General features: G+C 40.9%; 1 long non-coding RNA gene across 1 annotated transcript; it reads left to right on the top strand.

Moving 5' to 3' along the window:
- Nucleotides 1-4,118: 4,118 nt before the first annotated feature.
- Nucleotides 4,119-4,752, top strand: LOC309703751. Its single transcript, XR_014276016.1, has 3 exons — nt 4,119-4,204; nt 4,290-4,378; nt 4,462-4,752. It is a non-coding gene; the product is annotated as an uncharacterized lncRNA (long non-coding RNA).
- Nucleotides 4,753-7,102: the final 2,350 nt, after the last annotated feature.

The raw sequence follows: 7,102 nt of genomic DNA, 5'->3' as shown, positions 1-7,102 counted from the left end.
GACGTTTCACCTGTCACCCGAGAAGCTTCTTCAGTTCTAAGGTCAAATGGTGGAGAGTCCCAGATATAAACCTAGTGGGAGTTTCCCCCCACAGAGGGACAAAAGGACCCCCTGATGATCATCTACCTAATCACATGAGTCAAGGTGTGAAACTGGGTGTGGGTCACAATCAACCAGGGTTTCAGGTGAGCTCATTGTGAAACTTGGCCCCACCCTATGATGTGGGAAGGGATCTCAAAACTGGATTATAGATGGCAGACAGTTGGTGTCGTAAGCCACCGCCTCTGTTCAAAGATGGTCGCTCACAGTGGACATAAATGGCTTCTTTTACTCCTCTTTCAAACCATCTGTTCTTTCTGTCCAAAATGTGAACATTGGCATCCTCGAAAGATGCAGATGGACTGCTGAGTCTTGTCCGGTGGAGGTGGCTCTTCTGTGTTGTGCCATGCGCTTGTGAAGTGGCTGTTTGGTCTCTCCAATGTAGAGGTCTGAGCATTCCTCGCTGCACTGTACAGCATACACTATACACTACATATATAACACATTGTTAAGTTTGTATTTAGGATTAGGGAAGCACCGATACTGGTATCGGGTATCTGGGCCGATACTGTAAAATGTGTGTGTACTCATACTCGTAAAAGTTAACCGATACCAACTTATTTCATTAATCAGAGGGTGGCTTGTCATTTCTGTTGTAGTTTTTTAGATTGGCCACTAGGGGGACATCCCGCGCTAAACAGGCACAGGGTTAGGGGAGTGAGACTGACGACTCCAGATAAAAAAGAGAAACTGGAGGCTGCTGTAGCTAGACTAAACAAAATGTCAGCAGTGTGGACTGGAACAGCCAACTTTAACTCAGGTTTTGGAAAAGCGATGAAAAATGTCAAGAGAAAATCCACGGGCAGCTTAAATAACAGAGGCTCTGACTCATTTTATCGCTGTGGATGACCAGCCAATGCCGGTCGTGGAAAACATAGGATTGCACCATCTTCTCAGCATACTCGAGATGCCATATGAAATTCCCAACCGCCCATACATCAGGGAGATAGTGGTGCCAAAACTTTCTGAAGAGGTAAAGACGAGCAGTGTGTACGCGATGTCAGTCCTCAGTTTAACGGCACAGTGGACTGATGAGGAGTTTGTTCGTCAATGCCAAATACTTTCGTTATTTTGTTTGTTTGTTTACAATATGGACACTCTGCAATAATTTAAAAGTTTATTTTATTCTCAAACCTTATTTGTATTTATTTTATTCCAAACAGAAGTGTTTATTTATTATTCTGAAAGCTCGAGACAGTGCCAATAGTTCAGTGATATTTTGTAAAATTACAATGTGGAGACTCTGCAATAATTTAACAGAAGTGCTTATTTTTCACTTGAAATTTTTTGTGGTCATTTTTATTAAGATTTTATTTTTTATCGGCAGGGAATATAATAAAACCTCTCTTCCAATTAATTGTATTTGTGTGTGTGTGTGTGTGTGTGTGTGTGTGTGTGTGTGTGTGGTAGAAGTATCGGTTTATCTACTCTGTATCGGCAAGTACTCAGATCCAAGTATCGGTATCTTATCGGTTTGAAAAAATTGGTATCGTTGCATCCCTATTTAGGATTGCATTTTTTATTACTCTCCGATATCCGATCCAGTAATTTGGTTCAGCATCGGACCGATACCGATTTAAAACGAGGAAAAAACAGGAAAACAAGTACTCAAAAGCAGCTTTATTGCTGACTCAAAAGAAAAACAATAAAAAAAATGATACTGAGATAATATGAACTAAACTCATGGAGAGACACACAGGAAAGCACACAGCAAAAGGGATGACACAGCAACAAGCAGGGTATGAAAGAGGACTAAAATACATGACTTAGTAATCAGGAAATGGGAGACAGAAGGGAAACACAGCTGGTACTAATTACACAGAGGAGATGGGGAACAGAGGCTGAACGTAGAGCAGAACTGTCAAAATAAAACAGGAAGTACACAACTGACAGAGACCCACACTAGACACTGAACAGAGTACAGGAGCAACATGAGACATTACTGACTGGGGAACAACACAAACACGAGGACAGAACTAAACCGACACTAAACATGGGGGCACCAGAACAAAATCTAGGAACTAGGAATTAACAAAGCAAAAAAGGACTAGAGCGCTAACACAGAAACCAAAACAAAAGTAATCAAAAACCATGAAGTCACAGAATAATAATAATAATAATAATGCAACAAATCCAAAAGACTGGCTTAGTGACCCAGGACCGTGACGATACTGTTGAACTGATGAAATCTACTTAAGGTTTTAAATTAAGCAGCAATCTGTGCAACTGGGTAATCAGCTACGTTAAGATTTTTACATTTTGTCTGTGTCACGGTTTGGCGTGGCAGACCGTGGGGATGTGGGGAAGGAGGACCCAGGCGCAGTGCTCTGTGTATAAACAGTGCGTTTATTTAAAGTGTGTGGAAATAAGAACAATAAATCCCCGTGCTTTCCCCGACTTCCACTCCGTGTCTTCTCCCAGTGTTTGTGCTCCATGTGTCTGCTCCCTTGTGCCCGTGTAGACTGTGCCTGCTGCCCTCTCATCCAGCAATCCTCCTGGGAAAATAGAGGCAGTAGTTAGCACCCTTAATTACACTTGGTAAGTTCACACTCACAAACAGACCAGCTGGAGAACTGACGGGAAGTCTCACGCAATGATCCCGCGTCGGTGGGAGCTCCAAGACTCTCTTAGGTAGCTCCCCCGACGAGGCCTGATCAGCAGCAGGTGTGTGGCTTCGGGTGTGGCCAGTTCGCCAGCAGGGCCACACCCACCAGGCCTGAAGGTGCCCGCAGAAACACATATACACACACACACGTGCGCAAAGAGGGAGAAGAGGGGCAGCAACACCAAAAATACATAAAATAACACAAGTCCATGACTGCCCATGGATCCTTGGTCGCTCAGGCCCAGGACCCTGACAGTCTGACATGTTTTTTGAGATTTTAATATCCAGTTATTTGACTTTCGTGTAATTAAAAAGATTACAAAAGTAAAGAAAAAACTATTGAGTTTTGCTAAACAGAAAAAGTTACTCTGTTGTACTCATTCTATTTAGGTTATGTTATAAAAATGTTGTAACATTATTAATACTATTAATAATATTAATTGTACATGATTGCGCTACACATAGTTATTGCAGTTTGAATAAAAAGAAAAGAAAAATAAACAGAATTAAAAAATATTGCTCATTCACCAGCAGGACTTTCTTTTGTGTGTTATAGTTTTCTCCATTTAAACTCAAAGAACAGTATAACTATTTAAAGGGTTTAAATTTTTCAGTCTTTTTCAGTGATTCGTCTAACAGCCCAGTTTCCACAATAAAAACTTTCATTTTTCTCAGGAGGACTTTCCACTCTTCCTCCCCACTCCAGAGAATACCACTTTGTGAACCAGCTGAAGACCTGGACTGAAGCTCAGAGTTACTGCAGAGAACACTTCACTGACTTGGTCACCATCTACAACAGCAACATCAACCAACTGCTTTTCTCAATTTCACCAAGGATCAATACTTGGGCTTGGATAGGGCTCTATGATGATCGTTACAGCTGGAAGTGGTCCATGGAGGGAAAATTTTTTTATGTTGGCAGTACACATGAATTTCTGATCTGGGCTAACGGCCAACCAGACTGTGTATATGCAAAGGAATACTGTGTGGCTCTTCAGGGACAAACACAGATGAATGATAGACCCTGTGGAGCTTCTTACCCTTTCCTGTGTTACAATGGTAGGAAAAAGATTTGTTGGCATAGTTGTCCTACTAATTTATGAGATTCATAGTCTGTGTGTTTCAAAATTAATCCTTTTTTTTTAAATTTCACAGCCAAAAATACAAGTTACATCTTAGTGATGGAGAGCCGCTCCTGGTCAGCGGCTCAGTCGTACTGCAGGACATACCACACAGACCTGACCAGTATAAGAAGCAAAGAGGAGAAATCCAACATCACGCTCACTTTGAATGGATCAGGGGTTCAGTATGTGTGGATTGGTCTCTACAGGGATCCCTGGGCCTTCTGGTCTGACAACACAACCTCCACATTCACTAACTGGATCTCTGGTCAGCCTGATAACTACGGTTCAGTTGAATACTGTGGAAATTTGCATTTAATGTCGGGGCAATTGAATGATGGCAACTGTGGTATCAGAATCAATTTTTTCTGTTTCACAGGTGAGGTTCAGAATGCAAACACTGTAAGATCCTGTCATCATGTAAAACACTAATGTTTGTGTTGTTATATGTGGTTCATTTTTAGCAGTGACAAAGCAAACAGTGGTGAAAATGAAGCTTCAGTCAGAGGCAGACATGCACAGCACAGAGATCCAGCAGCAGGTTTCACAGCAGGTCAGCAGTTCAGTCACCAACACAAACTTGACACAAGTTCAAACTATGCTTCATGTTTTTCATCATCTGCACATTTTGTCCAGCTGTCAGGCCTCATGCTGTCAGAAGGACTGACAGACTTCAGGATTCGTTGGAGGAAAGTCCAGAGTTACCGTGACGACCAGTCAAAGAAGCAGGATGTGGACGGTGGCTGCAAAACTGAAGACTGACTGGACTGAACAACTTCATGTGTGAAGTTAATAACATGCTGTGCTGAGCTGTCTCATCCTTTGAATCTTTCAATATTTCAGAGTGTAAAGTTCCACCAACAGCTCATTTGTTCAGCTGCAGTTGTAGTTTGGTAGAAATTCTTTAATCAGAGGTCCACTCACTAGTTTTCCTGATAGGCTCTAGTCTCTTGTTTTGATTTGCAGCGTCTCTTTCAACACTTTAGACTCTGTCCTTCTGTGGACGTCACTGCACAGGCTTTGTCTGTGTGCAGTTTATTAGGATCCATAGTTCTGCTTCATTCTGACAGCAACCTCTGCTGACTTACACAAATGATGGAGAAGAAAGTGAGGAGAGCCAGAGATCTGATTGAGGAGGTCAGGGGGACAACAAAACATTGTACTGTTTATGTCCTGTTTCTACTTCTACTGTTTAATAACTGTAACAGCCATGAATTCAATTCAATTCAATTCAATTCAACTTTACTTCTATAGCACCAAAATAAGTCACATCAACGTGCTTTATATTGTAAAGTAGACTCTACAATAACAAATTCAGAGAAAAAAAACAACAATCATATGACCCCCTATGAGCAAGCACTTTGGTGACAGTGGGAAGGAAAAACTCCCTTTTAAGAGGAAGAAACCTCCGGTAGAACCAGGCTCAGGGAGGGGCGGGGCCATCTGCTGCGACCGGTTGAGGTGAGAGAAGGAAAACAGGATAAAGACATGCTGTGGAAGAGAGACAGAGATTAAACAACTGATTGAACAATTAACAGCTATCAATGAGACCATAACAGTCCCAAACCTTACCTGATATAAATGTGGATCATCGTTTTCAATGGAGAGCAGTTGCAAAGCATGCTGGATGTCCTCGTATCTGACACTTTAATTTGACTGTCACTTTGGAGGCACAGACAAAGTCACAGTCACTCTAGTAAGAACTGCAGGTGGTGGGTAAAGTTTGTGCTGGTGTTGCCATAGTTACTGTTGTGGTCTTAGTTTTGACTTGTATTTTCGCCTGTGTTGACATGTTTGTCTACTTTTGTTTTTGTAGCTTTCAGCTTTCTTCATGATATATTTGAAAGGGTTTTAATGTGTTCTGTGGTTTCATTCATGTTTTTGTGTGTTTGAAAATGATAAATCCATGTAGACAGGTATAGAAAAAGTAATACAAAATGAGAGAGATATATTAAAATAGTAAGTAAACAGAATGGTTTAACCATTATTTATTGCCTTTCATAGATTAATTTCTTATTTAATAATATAATTTGCCTTCAACAAATTTATATTTTGCCAATATTGACATCTTTGTTTGTTTTATTAGCTTAGCTGGAGTAAACCCATGAAAATAATTTCATTTTATTCATGTGAACTTAATTTGTGGTGTAGGTAATTTGATTGTACTTTTCTGTTAATAAATGAATGAGTCATTTGTGTGTTTTGACACTGAGTGATAAATCAGGTGAAATTGCTACAGATCCATGAAAGTAAAGTTAGTTTGACACTGAAGCTTTTTTGTTTCTTTAGTTTTGTGTCCGTCTGTGTAAGTTTGAGGTCCATGTCAAAATCACAGGCATTCAAATGTAAAGGGCCTTAAGTTATATGTTAGTTATGAGAATATTCATCAGTGTAGCGCTTTTACTACACACCAACAAATCCCTCTCGTAATGAGGACGCATGTGATCTTTCTCTTTGTGTTAGGTAAAGAAGGTGTTGCTGGAGTGTATCCCAGCTACCATTGGGTGAGATGCATGGTACACGCTGGAAAGGGTGCCATCCTGTCATTGGTTTAACACAGGGGTGTCAAACTCCAGTTCTCGGGGGCCAGTGTCCTGCAGGTTTTTGATAACGCCCTGGGTCAACAGACCTGAATCAAATGATAAGTTCATTACCAGGCTTCTGGAGAACTTCAAGACATGTTGAGGTCGGTTATTTACCTTTAAATTAGCTGTGTTATATCAAGGACACATCTAAAACCTGCAGGACACCGGCCCTCGAGGCCTAGAGTTCGACACCGGTGGTTTAAAACATAAAGATGAACAACCATTCACACCTATGGGCAATTTAGAATGACCAATTAACCTAACCCCAGGTTTTAGGTTTAGAAAATAACCTGTTCTGTTCCCTGTGAAATAACATCACTAAACTGGAAATAATTTAAAACGTTTGCGGAATCCCACAAAACACACCTTCATTTCTTTTGCTTTAATGTCCCATGCGGAGATCCGTAGGATATGAGCACCCCACGTGACCGCTTACAGCAAACCTCAGCAGAGTAGCAACTGTCACTACCCGATCCATACCGGAAACCCGATCGGTACCCCGCATGCGCAAAAGGTGTCTACTTCCGGTCGAAGCGTTTTACGATAGTTACAGGTCAGAGTATCTGTTAAGATGTTAAGAAAATTAAATATCTCTTTAAATGTTTCCGATAATGAAACATTTAATATAATGTAGACAAAAACGAAAAATAAAAAGATAGTTACAGAACAGCACTCCACGGTCCTTACTGCGC

The sequence above is a fragment of the Aulonocara stuartgranti genome (genome assembly GCF_965226115.1).
Source record: "Aulonocara stuartgranti genome assembly, chromosome: 3".
Taxonomy (NCBI): Eukaryota; Metazoa; Chordata; class Actinopteri; order Cichliformes; family Cichlidae; genus Aulonocara; species Aulonocara stuartgranti.
This window is presented reverse-complemented; position numbering and strand designations above follow the sequence as displayed.